The 21,711-nt window shown below is 38.7% G+C and overlaps 1 pseudogene; it reads left to right on the plus strand.

Moving 5' to 3' along the window:
- The first annotated feature begins 14,235 nt into the window (after positions 1-14,235).
- Positions 14,236-15,696, plus strand: LOC105550003 (annotated as a pseudogene).
- The last annotated feature ends 6,015 nt before the right edge of the window (positions 15,697-21,711 follow it).

A 21,711-nucleotide genomic window follows, 5' to 3' on the forward strand; every position in this document is an offset into this window, starting at 1 on the left:
TGAGGCAGGAGAATCACTTGAACCCAGGAGGCGGAGGTTGCAGTGAGCCGAGATTACGCCATTGCACTCCAGCCCTGGTGATAGTGAGAGACTCGGTCAAAAAAATAAATAAATAAATAAAAATAAATCCTGTGACTTAGAGGGAAATTTAGGTGATGCAAGAGACCAAATGTGTCGTCTTAATGGTTATGAATTATCCATTTTTATATTTTTCTAAATTAGGGTAGTTTGTCAACCCTCACTCTGTTAGTAAGAGAGTAACATACAATGTTGATTTTAAGTTTAGCAATTATGGGTCCAAACACTGATACCCTTCAAAGGAGCCTTAAAATACTTCATAAGAGTCCCCGATGAGACAGGTTTATTTACCTGTCTCGTCAAACGCAATGTGCATATCAAATTTCGAAGGTGAGCTTCTCTAAACCAACCAGTGTTGAAAAAGTATTTTGAGATTTTCTTCTCTCGCTTCTTCTCTTCTAAGATATATAAGGGATTATCTAATGAAGGAGAAATAACTGACAATAATCTTCCTTGGGCATTCTTAATCCCAGTAACACCTGAGATATAGACATCGAAACTATTAACTTTCCTGGGTCTACTGTACCTCTTCAGAAAAACTGAAAAAGACACCCTATACCTAACAGATGCCACACATTAAGTCTTACTGAGAAAAAAAAAAAAAAAAACTTTTAAAGCCCTATTACAGATACATATGTTTTCATTTAAAAACTACTATGAAATCGAGTGTTCTTTTATTTAAACATTCCCCTGTGGTTCTATGAATTAAGGATCGGTAGTACTATATTAACAATGGAAAGCCAGACCCAACTGAACTGGTGAAAAACAGTTGGTAAAACTGCCAACACTGGTTTTGCTGCCGACGTTGACTGAAATGGGAGGCAGCATATATATTACAGAATGAATTCTAGTTTTTAAAACTTTCCCATTTTGGTATGCGTTTAGAATAAATTTCTCTTTAGCCACAGTTTTGAAAAGTGGAAATAATGTATAAAACCCAGATACTTTGCACAACCAAAACCACGGTCACATTGCTCTTATTATAAGTGAAAAGTGTTTATTATTCTGATTGTTAAATTTTTTCCTTCCTGGGACAAAAACCAGACAGAAAAACAAAATTGATTCTATTCAAGTGAAACAACTCACAGTCGCCACATCTTGTCTCTTAATTTACTGTTTTTCAGTTCTACTTCTCTCCTTTAATTTTAAGTAATGAGTATATAATATGGGGGAAGTAGTTTTACACATATACTTTTTTTTCAGTATGTGCATTTGTTTCAGACTTAGCTTACACAATATACTCTGTGTTCTCAGTTGCTATAAAATGTTATCATAAATATATATAAGAGGAGGTTTATGTGCAATGAGATACCTTGATTTTATTTATAAAGAAAAGAGTAATGACTCGTATGCTTCGCTGCTTCAAAACTGGTAACAGAACTAATTGTCAAGCAAGGAAATAATATTTTAAGCATGGGTCCCAGTAGGGTTTAGGTATTTGGATCTGTGAACTCATGATAACTCCTGTTTCTGTTAGTTCTTTATAATTTTTGGTACCAAATACAATTTTGGTGGTACCAAATTTTTGCAATTTGGTATCACCAATTGCATTATATAATATGTGAAATATGGTGAACAAATGAAAGCTCAACAAAAGCACATAAAACAAAGAGGGTATTTAAAAACATCACTTAAACAGATGTCCTTCTTATTCGAATCTCAGAAGACTATTTGAAACCCAAATAGATTTTTAGTCTCTAAGTATCTGGGACTTCTGATCCCCACTTTCTTATGATGCTGATCAAATTTAGAACTTCATTCATAGGTTGATTTTTTAAAAAAGAGTAAGTTAAATGTTTCCATTCAGACTAAACTATTTTGCATGCACAAAATGGCTACTATCCAGGTAGTTTTGCTCCAGGACAGAGTAATCGACTGGATCACTACTCCACTGACCAGATTTGGTCATGAACCACTTCTTTTATTTCAGCCATCTCTTTGACCATGCAATCGGTCCAGTAAATTTTCAGCTATATTTAATATTTTTTACCTAAGCAAGTAAATGATCACACTCTTATATAATAAAAAATATTTGAATCCTGCTGACAGCTTCTGAGTGCTGAGTGTTTACCTGGACATACGGGCTAACAATGCACTTTACTGCCTTCCTCTGACAGGAACTTGTAACAAAGAAAGCCCTATAAATTCTCCAAAAAAAAAAAAATGAAAGAAATAGTGACAAGATTTATCCAAAACAAGATGAGGGGCAAGGGACATAAATGATAGGGACATAGACAATACCACAAATGAGTATGGTATTGTCTGTGAAAATAAAAATTGCTTTAAGTTGGTTACCCAATAATATACCTAGCTGAAAGGTCTAAGAATGTTGAATTGGCTTGAAAGAAAATGAGAAGAAATCCTCAAATTAACATCTAATAAAGGCTGTTTTTGCAAGGTCTAGGTCTACATGCACAAAACACAAGAGAATCTGGATTACAGAGAAAAACAACAAAACTGACTAAACCATTGGAAATAGAACTAACAAGGAAGGAGGAGACAGATGAAGGGTGATTGAATGACTTCTTTGAAAATCATTTGAGATAAAGGTATTAACCAGCTGTTCTCTAACTTCAAAGAGAATAGAACTAGACATAATGCAGAGCCCTGGAATAGAAGGTAGAAGACCCAGAGATGAATTCCAGCTTATTAGAAATAAGAGTTATGGATCTTTGTTACAGTTTTAAATTAAAATAACTGTGAAAATGAGACAAAAATATAAGACATTAGGGGAATAAAATGGAGCCACAAAATGTACGTCTCACTTTAAAATTCTGTATTCTTATTAGCACGATTTATGGAAGACCTACTTGTGCCAGGGACTGTGCTAGATTTGAGCCACACATTTCACTTCAACCTCTCTAGCAGCCAAAAGGAAGAAAAAGTGTCCATTTCAATATTTTCAATTGTTAGGGAGAAGCCCAATTATTCCTGAAACAAAGACCAAACCAGAACATTTTACTGGGGGCCTTCTCAAGGGCACTGAGTAATATTAACACAAACTTCCTACCAGTGAAAACAGTAAAGAGTTTCTGAGGACCATTTCTTAGATTCCTATAGGGAGAGACACTCCTCTATGGGTCTCGCCTGCTGCTGCAGGTCATGCCAGGTAGGCCAAGAAGCAATGACCTGATCACTCTTTACCCAGGCCGTTTCTCAGGGTTATGTTTGCAATAATCAAACTTCGAGGGATGAGATAATGTCTCCCTCCAAATCAAACAGTAGGTATATTTATTGCTTGCTATAAAAGCATCGGATTCCCCAAGCTTGGCTATTCATCTGCCATGTGATTCCACTGTGTGTGTAGCCTGTAATGCTTACCATTCCTTGGCATACCATGTTTCTCTTTCCCTGACAGCAACTCTGGGCTATTCTGCTTAGTCCATTCCTTGGGTGCAGCCCAATCAAAAGTGGGCCTAGGGGATTCAAGTTTTAATTCTGCTGGGAATATCTCTTGGGTTTAACAAGGTCATAGATCATAAGAACGATGACCACTTGGTTTAGTACACTGTTCACTGAGCTCCCCTACATGGCCCACATGGATCAAAATGGGGAGCATAATGAGTCTGTGTAAGTTTTGTGAGAATGCATTGTCTCATGCGTACCTCTTCCTTCTAAAAAAAAATCCTAAGTCTGGATCAGAGGTGATTAGAGAAAAGGAAAGCTCTAACTGGTGGAGTGGACACATCAGTTTTGTGGCTGGGAAAGAAGAAGAATTCCCACACTTGGAGAGGGAATGGCCCAGACATAGAGAGAGAACACCTCAGACCAGGAAAGGTGCTAGGTGTGAGGTAGAAACAATTAATGCTCTCCTTGTCCCAGCACCACAGCCTTGCAAGTAATCACATGGTCTGCTTGAGACAAGAAGCTAAAGCCAGCAATACAACATGCTGCTGGTTCATCATCCCCATCTCTATGCTATAAAATCAGAGAAATTCATGAGGATCTGGTTGGCCCCAAACTGTTCTGCCATCAAGAGAACCTTCAGGCTGGGTACAGTGGCTCACACCTGTAATCCCAGTGGCTTGGGAAAACAAGGTCAGAGAATCACTTGAGCTCAGGAGATCAACACCAGCCTGGGCAATACAGGGAGACCCTGTCTCTACAAAGCAACAACAAAAAAATATTTTAATTAGGAGGATGTCGAGTCACATGCTTACAGTCTTAGCAACTGCAGGCCTTAGCTGAGGTGGCAGGATCCCTTGAGCCCAGGAGTTCGAGGCTGCAATGAGCTATGACCATATCGCTGCACTCCAGCCTGGACAACAGAGTGAGACACTGTCTCTAAAAAAAAAGACAAGAAAGAGAGAAGCTTCAAACATAGACTCCTCTTGAATATGTACAAACACACAGATTGATACAACCTTGTTTCATTCTGGCTGATAAAAACTCATCTGCTTCTCCTGGTGCCCTAGCATCCTAAGGTTATGCCATGAGTAACATCAAGGCTGCAACTAGTTGGTAACACTACTCAGGTGGCTTAAATGAAACAAGGTATTGGTGATCCAAATCAAATTTCACAACATCCCTGACTGCAGTGATCTGTGTTTTTATGCAAGGGAAAGTGAGCCATGAGTGTCTCTCCATTACAAATGAAGATTGTATTATTGGTAATTCCCTGTCGTTGTGGACGACAATACCAAAGATCATTTAAACTTCTGTGAGTAATGATGGATAATTGACTGAATTTATACTACATCCTGGCCATCTAACATAAGACATACTGGTCCCCCTAAGATTTACTCACAGTTGGTTGAAACTGGGACCCTCTGAGGCTTGGATGAGATCTATAGAGACTTCTGGTTAGCCTCATACTACTGCTTAAAGTTTGGTTAATAGAACCCTGTATTAAGTGCCATACAAAACAAATTGAACAGATTTGTTCCCAATCTGTGTAGGTCAAGTTTATCAGAGTGACCAACAAAGTGGTATACTCATAAAAATTCACTGGAAGCTAAGACTGCGTAGGATTGAGGGATGAATTGCTTTAAGAAACAGTCCTCCTATAGGCTTTTGCATCCCTGCTCATCTTGTTGGGCCTGCCAAAAATGCAATGCCCTGATTGCTCTTTACCCAGACCATTACTCAGGTTGTTTGCAGGCAGCAACCTAGAGGATAAGTAATGTCTCCCTCCCAGACAAAAAGCAGACTTGCTTACTGCTTTCAATTAAAATGGTGGATTCCCAAACTCAGTGTCTCCCCTGGGGAACCAATGCAAGCATGATGATGCTCACGCTGCTTGCTCTGCCATGGGGGATAGTCCTTTGTCTGACTCAGGAATCTCATATGTTCTGTGACAACATCCATGAAACCGTGGTAGGCAGACATATCAGCTTGTAACAGGAGGGTAAGATCAAATCCCAGTCCCTTAAGAAATGTCATGCCGGAACACAGTCCCGCATCATCAATTACTAGGGTTCCCACCCTCCACCCCAAGTACTTCCTTTGTGTTGGTCCCAGGTACTTTGTAAGCCCCAGACGTTGTAGTCATTTTTTACTGTTGTTGTCACCTTCTATGAAAGCCATCTGTGAATGATATTTTTAAGGAGTCCTGGAAGTAATTTTTTTTTTTTTTTTTACCCTTTCAGCCAAACTTGATTGTCTGGCATACAAGATAGGCACTACTAATTGCCTACCCAGTGTCTATGTTCCTCTTTTCATTAAGAGTCATGATTTAGGTCAACAGTGTGTCTAGCTAACATCCTATACTTCCAGGCCTCTCCCACAGCTGGAGATGGTCAAGGGTCACAATTCTGGCCAATGGAAAAGTCTTTAAGTTGAGTTTCTATTAAAGCTCTTCAAAAGGCAAGCAGACTTAGCACGTGCTTTTGCCCTTCCCCTTCTTCTTGCCTGAAACTTGGGCATAATGTTGGAAGTTAGAGTAGCGATTTCATGGCTAGGAGTGACAAGCGCACGCTAAGGATGGCTCAGAAGGAATACGGAAGTGACCTGGATTCTAGAAGTGATTAGAAGTGATTCTAGAAGTTTTCCAAGACCCATTGACTGCCTACCTCTGGACTTCTTATTATGGGAGGCAAATAAAACCCTTATTTTGGGGCCAATATTTTGCTGTTTTCTGTTACCTGTAACTGAATGCCGTTATTAAGCTTTATAGATAGATACATATTTTTCTTTCAATCTAGCATCTTCCTCATCTTCTGAAAATCTCTATTTTTTAGGGGAGTGGGTTTTCCCACTGCTTTAGTAGTATAGTCCTTTTCTTTCATGTTCTTCCTGAAGAGAGTGATTGGTTGAGGACTGAATATAAGATCTAAACTTATATCTTCAATGGTATGGTCCAATAGTATAGTTGCTCACCCCCCAGGGCAAGTGACTGGGAAAGAAGTGGACTCACAAAATAAACTGGCCAATCAGAGTCTTTGCTGGTTTTTGTTTGTCTTTATCTGTAGCTAGAAGAAATAGCTTTTTCTTCCGCTCAGGCTCCAAGCTGTGAGGATGTAAGCCCAGGAGCTGCTGTCAGCCATGAATCCAAGTTTATGGAGGCAACCAACCTAAAAGAATGAGTCAGACGCACAGAAAGAGAGGAAGAAAGGTTCCGAGGGCATTTAAGCCCATTATTCCAGCTCAAGAGGTCATCTGAGCTGCCTTTCCATTGTTCCTTTTTTGGTTCTTCCCTTAATTTTGATCCACTCTAGTATCTTTCCAGTAGATTTCACGAATTTTATTTGGCTCCGGTTAGCTCAAGTTCAGTTTTTGCCATATGCTAAAGAGTAGTAACTAATATAAAGGGGAAATGAAAAATGATATAAGAACACAGAGAGAGAGAACCTAACTCAGACTTGGTAAGAGCAAGGAAGTTCTCTGGAAGAAATTCCATCCATGCTGGGAGATGAAGGATGAACAGGTGTGAGCCAAAGCAAGCAGAGAAAAGGTGAAAGGGAGGAGTACAACTCCAAAACCCTGGATCTGAGTACCAGATGTGAACATGTTCTGCTCATTAGTGGAACTGCAAATAGGTTGACTTAGATTGCAGAGCCACGAGGAGGGGCAAAGGGACAGATAGGAGAGTAAGACTAGAAGATAAGTCCTATAGACATCTTTAAAGAAGTTTCTTCATCCTGCAAGTGTAAGCAGAGAAGGAAGGGATGAGATTTGGAATTTCTGAGGATCATTCTGGCTGCAATGTGGAGAATTGATAGAGAGAAAAATTAAAGGTGTGGGACTGTAAAAAGGCTGCTGCAGTGACACACAAAAACGCAGATGGCCTGGAATACGGTGCTATGGCAGATTTGGTCCTCCAAGAAGCAGATGCTAAGATGGAATTAGACATGCGAGAGATTTGTGTGCAGAAATGCCTGTGAGGGATGTGAGAACAGGTTTAGGCAGGCAGTGATGCAGTGTGATACCTAGGAAAGGACAGAGGGAAGGAAGCAGGATTGGATGGGAAGGGCCTTAGATGGCACTGTGACTCTGAGAAAATCTTGTCTGGCTTGGTCAGTGTATTATCTGTTCTCACACTGCTATGAAGAACTAACTGAGAGTGGATAATTTACAATGGGAAGAGGTTTAATTGACTTGCAGTTCTGCAAGCTATACAAAAAGCATGGCTGGGAGGCCTCAGGAAACTTATAATCATGGTGGAAGGCAAAAGGGAAGCAAGCATGTCTTACCATAGCAGAGCAGGAGAGAGAGCGAAGGAAGAAGCGCTACAGACTTTTAAACCATCAGATCTCGTGAGAACTCTCTCACTATCACAAGAACAGCAAGGGGGAAATCCGTCCCCATGATCCAGTCACCTCTCACCAGGTCCCTCCCCCAGTATTGGGAATTACAATTTAACATGAGATTTGGGTGGGGACACAGAGTCAACCATATCAGTCGGGATTTGAGTATCCTGAATAAAGATTGTTCATAGAAAAGTTCTGTGTTGGGAGTAGAAGGGCTAGCTCTAGTAGCCCCACCATGCTCAGTTATTGTTTGAAAGCAATCCAGAGAGACCATAGTCTCAGCAGGAATGCATGGCAGATAAGCAGTTTCTACTGCTGGAGGTGATCAGCCAACTATACTTTTTAAAGCAGGTTCTCCCATAATTGCCACACTTGAGGACAGAGAAAGTGAGAAAAACAAACAGAACTAAGAGAAATTTAGGCATTCAGTGATCAGGACTTGGTTGAATGAACAAGAGGTTTTTATATAACAACTGAAATTATTCATTAAAGATTTTTGAGCAAGAGTTTTATAGTCATCTTGGCTGAGTAATTACAGCAAGCTCCCTGAAGATCAGCATAAAGATCATTTAATAGACACTACCCTTAAGTTTATTCATACCCAGATCTGGAGCTGATGTTGCAAGGAGAAATACTTTCGGAGCACCTACTATTTGCCATTTATCATTCTAGGGGCTAGGGATTCAGTGATACAAAAAAAGAAAAAAAAAAAAAAGATCAAGTATGTGCTCTAAGAAATCAGGAATTCTAGAGGAGAAAGACAGATGCAAAGGAAGTCAGCAATAACATCCAGAAAGATCAGACCAGCCTGGGCAACATAGTAAGATCTCGTCTCTGCAAAAAAAAAAAAAAATTTAAAAAAAGGTAGCCAGATGTGGTAGCTACTCCCAAGTTACTTGGGACGCTGGGGCAGGAAGATCGCTTGAGCCCAGGAGACTAAGGCTGCAGTGAGCTATGATTGCGCCACTGCACTCCAGCCTGAGCAACAGAGCGAGACCCTGTCAAAAAAAAAAAAGATCAGAGAGTGGTAAGTGCTATGAAGAAAATGAAAGAAAGTACAATGATCATGATCAGCTAACTAGGGGGTTGGGGGATTACTTTGAACCAGGAATTAATTTTATTTAGGAAAGACCTTCCTTAATGGTGACTAATGTCGTTTTTTTCTCCTTCAGAGTCAGTTCTATGCCTTCTGGAGTACCCTACATTTAGCAATTTCTATGCACCCCTACTACCAAAAATTGGGAGCAAACTTGATCTCTTCTTTGGAATGAGAATCCTAGAAACATGGAATGCAAAATCCTCTGTACATCTCACCAGGAGACATCAGACCCTTATGTAAAAACCATTCCTAGAAGACTGCTTTGATACAGTTCTAGAAGAGCACATGCATTTGGCTATTCAGGATCTAGCAACAGCTGCTTGCCCTTCCCTGCTCACTCATTGTTATAAAGATCAAATGAGGTGACAGCTACAAAAGGACTTCATAACCTTAAAAGGTAATTACATCAAGTGCTATTGGATTATAAAAACAACTGGTCCAAATTAAAGATGGTACACAATCGTAGAAATAACCAAGAGGTATTGAATTCCACTGTTGGATGTATTAAATAAAAGCCTAGAAAACCATCATTCTTGGAGAGACTATTAGCTTGGAACGTACTAGGTAGACAAACCTTTGCTGTCCCACTAACATCATTAAACCTTTGAACAACAAAACACTTATATGTTTATGAAAATTTACCATAATTTCAAGAGAAAGGAAAGATAGTATGAAAAGTAAAATAGACTCATGGAATTGAATGTAACAAAAAAGTGTAAGGAATTATGACACAGAAACTGGAACTCTTCTGTCTTCTACATATAAATGCAAAAAACCTGCCTATTGGAAGTTCATGTAAAGACTTTTTAAGATTCAGTCATCCTTTAAAGTTGAATTTCTTTAAATGTGCCCGGTTAGCTCTGGTGTTCATCATCATTCAGCTCCACAGTTTTCAGGAGAGAATGCTCCCCTAAGGCCATTGTCAGAACTTCCAGCCTTGGTCCCTGCTGTAAATGGAGTTTTAGAAATAAGCTTATGGTTATACAGTTTTGAATCATGCAAAATCTTTTTTGAAACTGTTCACCCCATCTTCCTTCTACCACCGATACCCCAATATAATACAATACTAGCAAAATTGAGAGAGGATTACTTCTTAAGAAAATAAAATTAAAGTACACCAGTTGAAATCTTAAAATACAACATTTCTATGATAATTGAAGACTAAAAATCTTTTTTTGAATTTCGAAATGTTGCAAAAGACTAGAAAACTAGAATATTTAGTGCCTTTCTCCAGGGGCCACTTTCATATTGAATTGATTTGAAGCAATTGTCTGTGCTGTATTATGCTGCTGGCATGTAGGAGGAGAAAGGAAACTTCAGAGGAACTAATTCAGTGAACTGTGGTCCTGGCACACAATTAGGATGATGGTACTTTGTCTGACCAAGTTCCAGTGTGGTCAAGTCCATGGCTCCTACACTTAGCTGCCAGCTGCAGGTCGAAGTGAAGAAAATTCTAAAACAAACAATCCAGAAGTAACAAGTGAATTTTTGAAAAGAATTTTTAGCTTTATTTTTTCTATTTGGAGAATGAGATTGACAATAAAAGTGTTAATAAGGAATTAACATGTATTGAGAACATTTTTTTTTTTGGTGCCAGGTATTTATGGTGCTAAGCTTTTATATACATTATCTCATTTAATCTCCATTATAATCCTAAAAGACAAGTACTATTAATACTGTATATTACCAATGAGGAGACTGGAGCACGAAGAGGATAAGTAACTTTCCCAAGGTCACACAGCTCATATCTGCCTCATAGAAATGCCAGGAAAGGCAAAACAACAACAAATCTCAGTGGTATGCATTGATATTCAAGAAAATGGGACCGGATATGTGAAGAAAAATTTAAACAATTGTTGAATGTTTTAAAGAATTTTTAAATTTGTTATTATAAATAAGCGGAAAATTAGATTATGAATAAATTATTAAAAATAACTCCAGATAGGTTTCTGGTTTCAGCTCTGACACATATAAAGGTTAGAAGTCATCACTCCAAAATTCAGTGACTTTTCTGGGACCCATCAGAAAACAGGTCTCAGGGCAAACCATTACTGTAAAATCTGGAGAGCCAGGCACATCCAGAGAATCACAGTCAAAATGTGCTTGCCTGAACCAGAAGATTAAGGTAAGCCATACATTTGCAGAAACATTTAAATGGTAATTTTGATGACTTGCTGGAGGCTGTGTGTGAACTAGGATGAGAGTTACAAATGTTCTTTCTTAAACAGCACCCGCCCAACTTTGGATTAGTATGAGTTAGAAATGTTCTATCTTAAACAGCACCCACCCAACTTTGGACTAGTATGAGAGTTAGAAATGTTCTATTTTAAACAGCACCCACCCAACTTTGGTGACCCGGGAACCCCACCAGGTTCTCATGATGAAGATCCATATTCTCCTAGCTCTGGCAAGGTAGTAGATAGGTAATCACTGTGAAATAGCACATGCAGAGCCTTCTCCATAACAAAAGTCTTTTCTACCAGAGCCTTATTCCTGCTGGGAGAAGAACATTTCTCCCACTGCAGTCCCCTCTAGCCTTGTGGTCTCATCTATCTCACCTAAGAGGAGGAAAACATAGTAGGGCTTCAAGGAAATGGATGGGGAACCCTGCAGCCAGGAAAAGGAGTGGGGAGCTAGGGGACAGGGAGCGAGATAGGGAAACTATACCACAGGAGAAACGCTTGTGATGGTCTCAGATCCAAGACGCAGGCCCGCTAAAAAACAGATTTCATCAGATTATAGAATGTTCTCCCCTCACCCACACTTTACCACCACCATAATAGGGTGTTAGTACAATAACAGTGGATTATAGTGCAAGATAGAGATACTTCTCTGGGAAGAATATTTAGAGAAGCCCAAAGTCAGGAGACACAAAAGCAAGAATGCTAGAAGAATTTAAAGCCTCTGTCATGTACAGCTACATCAAACACAGATCCAGCCTGACTCCTAGCTATATTAATATAAATACTCATGGGAAAGCCCTATTTATCTCAGTTCCTAATATCCAGTACAACCTGCCCAGCTCTTAATAAAAAAAATTACAAGGCATGCCAAAAGGCAAGAAAAACTCAGTCTGAAGAGAAAAAGCAATCATTAGAATTAGACTCTGATATTAGAGATTGAAATGATGAGATGGAAATTAAAATAGCTATGATTAATATGCTAAGGGCTCTAACGGAAAAGAAGACAACATAAAATAACAGATGGGCAATGAAAGAGAAAAGGGGAAACTGTAAGAAAGAATCAAAAGGAAATGTTAACAGTCAAATGCACCAGAACAGAAATGAAGAATGGCTTTCATGAGTTCATCAGTGATTGGATGTGACTGAACAGAGAAATAGTGAACATAGGTCAATAGAAACTTCCTAAACTGAAATGCAAAGAGGAAAAAAAAAAGAATGAAAAACAGAATAGAACATCCAAGAACTGTGAGATCATTTCAAAGATGTAACATATGCATCACTGGAATACCAGAAGAAGAAAGTAAGAACAGGCGGAAGAAACAGTTGAAGTAATATTGGTCACGAACTTTCCAAAGTTAATGACAGACACTGTACGGGCTTGAAGACTGCACCACCCCAATTAATTTCCATGCCGAACCCCAGAATGTGACCTTACTTGAAAATAGGGTCTTTGTGGATGTAATTAGTTCAGAAGAAGTCATACTGGATTTGGGTGGGCCCTAAATCCAATGAATGCTATCCTTATAAGAAGGTAATGTGATGACATAGACACACACAGAGGAAAGATGGCCATGTGAAGATAGAGGCAGAAATTGAAATGATGCAGCTACCAGCAAGGAATGCCAAGGATAGCCAGCAACCAGATGCTGGAAGAGGCAAATAAGGATTCTCTCCCCAGAGAAGTTTCAGAGGGAGCATGGCCCTGCTAACAGCTGCATTTCAGACTTCCAGCCTCCAGAACTGTGAGGGAATACATTTCTGTTGTTATCAATGGCTCAGTTTGTGATAGGTAATTTGTTATGGCAGCCCTGGAAAATTAATACAGTTACCAAACTACAAATTCAGGAAGCACAGATAACACCAAGATGAATAAATACTTTTTAAAACCCCTATCTAGGCATACCATATTCAAACTGCAGGAAACCAAAGTCACAGAGAAAATCTTTTAGAAGAAGCCAGATGACAGGAAATAAGCCAGAAAAGCAAAGGTAAGAATTACAGTGGGCTTATTAGAAACCAGAGAAGCAAGAGAGTAAAGTAAAAAATTTAAAGCGTTGCAAGAATAAATTCCACCATCCTGGAATTCTATACCCAGCAAACTTTGTCCTTCAAAAGTGAAGAAGAAAGACTTTCTAAGACAAACAAAAACTGAAGATATTCATTCCTAGCAAACTGACCTACAAAAAATATTAAAAGAAATTCTTCAAGCAGAAGGAAAATGAGAAAGGTCAGAAACTTGAGTCTACTATATAAAGAAAGGAAGAGAATTAGAGAAGTAATAAAGGAAAGTAAAATAAAGTTTTTTAATTATCAAGTGATCTAAAAAATAATAGTTTGTATAAAGAAATGATAGTATGTTATTAATGTTTTGGGTGATTATAGCAAATGGTTAAATTAAATGAATGGCAGCAATGTCACAAGGGACAGAAAGGAAGAACTGGGAATACTATTCTGTAGGGAACCTTCACTACATTTGAAGTGCAATACCATTATTTGAAGGCAGACGTAGATTATTTTAAAACCCATATCTTAAAATCTAGGGAAAACCACAATTTTAAAAAAACAGTATGATTTATACATGAAGAGAGAAGATAAAATGAAATCATATAAAATGCTCAGTTAAACCAGTAAATGCAAGAAAAGAAGGGGCAAAAAGAAATAAGAAATTCAATAAAGAGAAAATAGTTACAGATATGGCAGATATTAATCCAATTACAGTTGACTCTTGAACAGTGTGGGGGTTAGAGGCGCTGTTCCCACATGCAGCTGAAATTTTGTGTATGACTTTTGACTATGCAAAAACTTTACTACTAATAGCCTACTGTTGACTGGAATTCTTAACAATAACATAAACAGTCTATTAACACATATTTTGTATTATATATATTATATACTTACAATAAACTAAAGAAAAGAAAATATTAAGAAAATTTTAAGGAAGAAAAAATTTATTTACCAATCATTAGGTGGAAGTGGATCATCGTAAAGGTGGTCATCCTCATCATCTTCATGTTGAGTAGGCTAAGGAGGAGGAGGAAAATAAGGTAGCAGTCTTGCTGTCTCAGGGGTGGCAGAGATGGAAGAAAATTTGTGTATAAGAGAAGCCACTCGTGCAACTCGAAAGTGGACTTCCGGGTCAGGGCGGAGCCGGCTTTCACGTGGAGGCGGGGAAGTTTGGCCCACCGGAATGATCGCCAAGACACACAAAGTAGACCTGGGCCCTGGGCTCCTAGAGAAGAAAAAGAAGAAAGTGGTCGAAGAACCAGGGACTCAATACTCAATTTTAAATAATGATGATTACTTTGCCCACGTTTCTCCTATAAAAGCCACAGCCCCGTCTAAGAGTGGGTCCCCACAAAACTGCCACACTTGCTTTGATTATCCCATTTATGCTAGAGGTTACAAATTATTTTGTGTGAAAAGTCAGGTCTTGGTGATCACCTGAGATGCCTCTAGTGAAGAAAAAGAAGAGAAGGGTGTCAGCACCCTTTGCGAGGAGCACGTAGACCACACTGAGACCACGCTGCGTGCCAGGCGGACAGAGAAGTCATCCAGCCCAAAGGAGCAGGTGCTTGGCCACTTGGAGTTCCTCAGCGGGAGAAGAAAAAGAAGTCGCCTCTGGCCATGTCCCATGCCTCTGGGGTGAAAATCTCCCCAGACCCAGCCAGGGTGAGGAGGAAACCAGAGTTGGCAAGAAGCTCAAAAACGTAAGAAGGAAAAAAAGGGGGCCCAGGACCCCACAGCTTTCTCAGTCCCGGACCCTTGGTTCTGCGAGGTCGGGGATGCTGTGGACACTTGCTCAGTGGGGAAAGAGGGTGAGGAATAGGTAGCCTTGGGGCAGAAGCGGAAGCAGAAGAGCCCCAGGGAACACAGTGGGAAGGTGAAGAAGAAGAAGAAGAAGAAAAATCCACCAGGAGGGAGACGCCCTCCCAGGCCACTCCAAGCCCTCCAGGTCCATGGAGAGCTGCCCTAGGAAACGAAGTAAAAAGAAACCAGTCAAAGCGGAGGCTCCGGAATACATCCCCATAGGAGATGGCCCTAAGGCTCCTGCGAAGAAAAAGATGAAGTCCAAGAAGAAGGTAGAGCGTCAGTCATTGAGGAGCCGGCTCTGAAAAGGAAGAAAAAGAAGAAGAGGAAAGAGAGTAGGGTAGCAGGAGAACTTTGAAAGGAGGAAACAGACACGGACTTAGAAGTGGTGTTGGAAAAGAAAGGCAACACGGACGAGGCGCACATAGACCAGGTGAGACGAAACACCTTGCAAGAAGAGACTGATCGCGAGTCAGGCAAAACGGAAGCTTCTGAAACCAGGGAGTGGACGGGAACCCAGTTTGGCCAGTGGGATACCGCTGGTTTTGAAAACGAGGAACAGAAACTGAAATTTCTCAAACTTTTGGGTGGCTTCAAAAACCTGTACCCTTCGATTAGCCCCCACCCCCACCCTCCGGCCCCATCCAGCCCGATTGCAAGGTCCAACATAGCCCTCAGCAAAAAGGTGGCCGACAGCCTGCAGCAGAGCCTGCAGCGGGACTACGACCTGGCCATGAGCTGGAAGCACAGCCGCACAGCCGGCCTCAGCTTCTCCACCATCCCCAACAAGATGTTTTATACTGACAGGAACGCTTCCAAGTCAGTCAAGCTGGAAGATTAAACTCTAGAGTTTCGTCCCCCTAAAACTGCCACAATTGTTATGATTATCCCATTTATGCAAGCGGTTACAAATTATTTTGTGTGAAAAGTCAGATCTTGGTAATGACCTTGAACAACAGTAGGATATAAATAACTCCAATAAGCTTAGCGTTCCAATAGTGGAACACTAGGCATAAATGGGTTATTCAGTTGTGCAGATGAAAGCCATCTGACAGTTGGCTCACACTGAACACCTGTGGAGATTAAGGACAAGGACAACTATCTTGATAGGCTCGGATGAACTGTGGCCAGGCAGCTCATGTTTCGGGAGCCAGGAGAACAAGTAAGAGGCTAAAACCTCCTGTTTTCTGTGTTAAAACATCCTGTCCCTGTCTGAGATATCAATGTGTACAGATAACCTTTGTTGAGTGTTTAGCAGGTGCTAGGCACATACTGGTGTTTTTCTTAATGTATTTAATTTTCATAATGATGAAATGGGTGCTATTATTATCCCCATCTTATAGATAGGCAACTGAGGTTCAGGGATAAAGTAATAAAATTGCCTGGGGTCACCCAAACACTAAAAAAGAGAGAGAGAGAGAGAGAGAGAGAGAAACCACACGGTTCAAACCTGTATTGTTCAAATGTCAACTGTATATCAATAATTCCTTAAATGTGAATCGTCTAAATACACCAATAAAAGACACTACTGTCATAGTGGATAATAACAAGATACAACTATATGTTATCTACAAGAAACCCACTTTAAACACTCAGGTTAAGAGTAAAGAGATGGAAAAATATATAACATGCAAAAGTAATCAGAAGAAAGCTGGAGTAACTAAATTAATTTCAGACAAAGCCAACTCCAGAATGAGCAACATTATTAGGAATAAAAAGGGGTACCACATAAGGATAAAGGGAACAATTCTCCAAGAAGACAACAATCTTAAACATGTAAGCATTACCAAGAGCGTCAAAATACGTAAGACAAGACTAATAAAAATGAAAAGAGAACTAGACAAATCCACTGTTAGAGGTACAGACTTGACCATCCCCATGTCACTGTTATGGGTGGAGAATCCCTTTGATAGAGCCAGCGGGCAAAAAAGTCAAGGCTATAGATGACCTGAGCAGCATTATCAATCACCTTGATCTAATGACATCTATAGAATACACCATCCAACAGCAGAATTTACTTCATCTCAAGCTTCTGAAGAACATTCACCAAGTTTTGAATGAACACACACCACGTTTTGACCGTAAAACACACCTCAACAAATTTAAGAACATAAAGATTATACAAACTGTGTTCTCTGACCACAGTTTAATTAAAGTAGAAATCAATAGGAAAGGTGTCTAGAAAAGTCCCAAATATTTGGAAATATAAATATTTAAAAAGCATACCTCTAAATAATTCATGGGCCAAAGAAGAAGTTTCAAGAGAAGTTTAAAAACATTTCGAACTAAATGAAACTGAAATTATAATTTACTAAAATTTGCGGGGTGTAGCAAAGAAATGTTTGGAAGAACATGTATGGCATTAAATGCATATGTTGTAAAAGAAAAATATCTAAAATGTGATACTTCAGCTTACCTTAGAAAATGAGAGGAGAAAATTAAGCCTAAAACAAGCAAAAAAGTTAATATTTCATCAGACATCAATAAAGTTAACAGAAAAAAAGGATAACAAAGAAATACTATAAAAAACTATATACCAATAGATTGGATAACTTAAATGAAATGAACCATTTTCACATGGAAAACACAGACTACCAAAACACCAGTAGATATAGATAGCCTGAATAACCTTAGAGCTAGTAAAGAAATTGGATCAATAATTATTAACCTTTTAAAAAAGAAAGCCGGAGGCCCAGATGGTTTCATTGGTGAATTCTACCAAACACTGAAGGAAGAAAAGAACATCAGTTCTCCACAGTCTCCTTTAGAAGCAGAGGGAATACTTCCTAACTCATTCCATAAGGCCTTGCCCTAATACTAAAACCAGGTGGAGACATTAAAAGAAAAGTGACAGACCACTCTGTCTTATGAACAAAGACAGACAAAAAATCCTCAACAAAATATTAGAAAATCAAATCCAACAATATATAAAAAAGAATTATATCCCACGTCCATGTAGGAGTTACTCTAATTATGCAAAGCTAATTTAACTTTCAAAGCTCTATCAATGTAATCTGTCACAACAACAGGCGGAAAAAACATTGTATGATCATATCAATTAATATAGAAATATATTCTGCAGAAACCATACTTAAAACAGACCATAAAGTGGAAAAATACCTTACAAGTTTTAAAACCATAATTTAGTTTTAGGCCTCTTAATCAAAAGTGGATAGTGAATTTATTTTCAGCTGTCACAAGAGCTTTACACCTGACTTTTGAAATTAACATAGTCTACATATCTAAATACATGCTAAAATATTAATTTCTTCTGTTTTTATTATTATAAAATTGTCTCTTATCTGTTTTCTAATATATGGAGGTATACAACAGTCTGATAAAAGCTATGGGCCCGAAAACGCAAACATACAAAGAATGTGCTCATATTATTTCAGAGTTCTGATTTAATTTTACTCTTTTACAACAACTTAGATCAATGATCACATCCCTTATTATTGTATCCCATTTTGCTTTAGGACAAAAATCACAGGATCTTACTATTGTGTTGAGACTCTGATTTTTTAAGGAATCTTTCCTTTAAAAACTGTAAGAATTTTACATTTAATTTAGGATTTTACTCCATAGCTTGATCAAGATTAAAATGCAAGAAAGGAACCTGAGAAAAAAACAACCCTGCAATAACTAAAAAGATTAGCTACATTACATGTTCATCTAAAGGAGTAAATATTATAAAGTCCTGGTCTTAAATTCATGCATATATTCGTTCATTCATTCCACTAATGCTATGACCAATACTAGACCACTTTGGGTTTGCTTTGGTTTAGGCACATGTACTTCTTCTGTACCTGAATAGACTACTAATCTCTCCTCAAAACCTTATTATTTATGCTTATTTTGGCTGTGTGAGCCAACAATTGAAACTTATTTTTAAAGATGAAAGAAAATTGTTTTGATCAATTATCAGAGATTCTAACAAATAAACTACCGAGGTGTTGTTGAGGATTCTCTGTATTACCTTAATTAGTAGTAACTTAATTATCAGTGAGGATAAAGCAAGGGAGGCATATAATATCGCCCAGGGAACTGTCTGACTGATGAGCTCAGATTTGAGGAAGATAAGCACACTTCACAAAGAGGTGAGATAAGAATGAATACCAAAGAATGACGTGAATATGTGAAAACATTATCTGAAAAAATAAAAGTCCAGAATAAGTTGAGATTATTGGGAGAGGAAAAAACCTTGAAGCCAACCAAATAAGATTTTTAGCTACTTAACAGAAAAATAAAAAGGAAGAATTAGGTCTCTTGTTCAAGATAATTTACGTAATTTTGACAGATGAGAGGGTGGTAGGCCAATGGCATCATTCTTATACCGTTTCCATCTTTCTGTTAAGAATAGTCTTACAGGCCGGGCGTGGTGGCTCACGCCTGTAATCCCAGCACTTTGGGAGGCCGGGGCTGGTGAAGCACGAGGTCAGGAGATCGAGGCCATCCTGGCTAACGCGGTGAAACCCTGTCTCTACTAAAAATACAAAAAATTAGCCAGGCGTGGTGGCAGGTGCCTGTAGTCCCAGTTGCTCGGGAGGCTGAGGCAGAGGAATGGCGTGAACCCAGGAGGCGGAGCTTGCAGTGAGTCGAGATTGTGCCACTGCATTCCAATCTGGGCGACAGATAGAGACTGTCTCAAAAAAAAAAAAAAAAAAAAAAAGAATAGTCTTACAAAACTGGAAAGTGTAGAGTAAACGTAGCCAAAAGGCAGTTGAAGTCCAAAATATGCAGAAATAACAAGAGATTACCATTGCACTAAAATAATCCAGACCTTCCCGTTCAGATAAATCACATCCCAGGGTACTATAATACTTGTAGATGACCTAGTAAATTATAGTTACCCCTTGGTGGTTCCAGAACTCCGTCCCCCCAAAATACCATAATTCATGGACGCTCAAGTTCCTTATATAAAATGACTTGGTATTTACAAATGGCCTACACACATCCTCCCGTATACTTTAAATCATCTCCACATTGTTTATAATACCTAATACAATATAATGCTATTTAATAGTTGTTATTCTGTATTTTTAGAGAATAATAACAAGAAAAAAGCTTTCATACATGTTCAGTACAGATGCAACCATCCATTTATTTTTCTGAATACATAGGTTGGTTGAATCCACTGATAGAAAACCCATGGATAAGGAGGACAGACTGTCCCATTAGTAATCTCCAGAAATCGTGATGATCTATGTGTGACTATCTGTAAAGACCTCTAATGCATGTCTTCAAGTGAAATAGGAGTGAAGATGAATTGTGTGATCTCATTTTTGTAAGAAAGTAATAATATACATACATATTAATCTATATTTATTTAAAAATAGCTAGAAGGATTATATCAGTATTCACCACTGGTGTTATTCAAAATATAAAAATGAGTCTGGGCCTAATGGCTCACACCTATAATTCCAGCACTTTGGGAGGCCAAGGCAGGCAGATTCCTTGAGCTCAAGAGTTCGAGACCAGCCTGCGAAATATGATGAAACCCTGTTTATACAAAAACTACAAAACTAGCTGAGTGTGGTGGTGCACGCCTGTGGTCCTAGGTACTTGGGAGGCTGAGGTGGGAGGATGGGTTCAGCCCAGAAGGTGGAGGCTGCAGGGAGCTGAGATCATGCCATTGCACTTCAGCCTGGATGACAGAGCAAGGCCTTGTCTGAAAAAAGATTATATATAATATATGTATATATATTTATATAATATATAAATGAAAGGTAAATATATATAAAAATGAAAGCAAAAACAATAAATAATAAGGCATCTATGTAATAGAAAAGCATGGAGAATGATAAAATGGAAATGAGAGGAAATGCTCAATTAGACAAATAGTAAAGTCCCTTTCTCTTTTAAGATTATGTATACACACACACATACCCCTATGTATAAGCAGGATGCAGTGCAAAATTAAAATGTTTGCTCCACGTTCAAAAATTACCAAAAATTTTAATCCTGATACAGCATAGAATTAAACCAAGAGTGGGACCCTTCTATGCATGTAGCCCTGTGGAACTGCAAAGGTTGCATATCCATGACATGCATAATGTCCCATATTCCTGGGTATATACACATGCATATACATGCATACACATAGTTATATACATATGTATGCAAAGGTGTATAGTATATATTACTTTCTTCTCTAAAGGTATAATTTTTGCATATATACACACAAATGTATACCTATCTATATTTCTTGTGTGCAAAGACTGTATCTTTAGAGAAGAGGTAATGTATACCATACATCTGGAGGTCCATTTTTGAATGCTAAGATGCCCTGTGATCCAAATATTTTGTACTCATTCCTTCCCCCACTAGCCTGGATGTATCATCCCTCCCAGTCTCCTTATCCAGAGCATCTCTTCCTATTGCCTGTAACTCATCTTTTCAGAGTCCTAGCTCCCCCTTGTAGTACTCTTTATATTTTAATAGCAAACATCAGAAGCAATGATAAAAAAAAAAAACTCTAAGTTAATTAATGGGGTGCAAATTATATGTGAGGAGTTTGTCATAAGATTGAAATCAAGACCTATGTATTTACCTCTTCTCTTCTACATTTTCCCAAGGTAACATTACTACTCATGAGAAAGAAACATTTTCTAGGTACTTATTATGCAATAACTGCACTACAGTCTCAGCCAGCAGAGTGTGAAAAAGTTCTAAGGCTTCTTCATAGCTTCTATATCACGCTGAGGGATGACAAATAAATAAATTAATGCCAAGCTCTGTACCACTAGGGAATTTTGAAAGAAGACCCAATGCAAATGCTGTCCAGATGAAACATAAGCTTTTATAACAAATGAGTTCCAACTGCCAGGGTTGGAAGGTACCTAAATCTTAAAATGAA

This window comes from Mandrillus leucophaeus, unplaced genomic scaffold (assembly GCF_000951045.1).
Source record: "Mandrillus leucophaeus isolate KB7577 unplaced genomic scaffold, Mleu.le_1.0 Scaffold461, whole genome shotgun sequence".
Taxonomy (NCBI): domain Eukaryota; kingdom Metazoa; phylum Chordata; class Mammalia; order Primates; family Cercopithecidae; genus Mandrillus; species Mandrillus leucophaeus.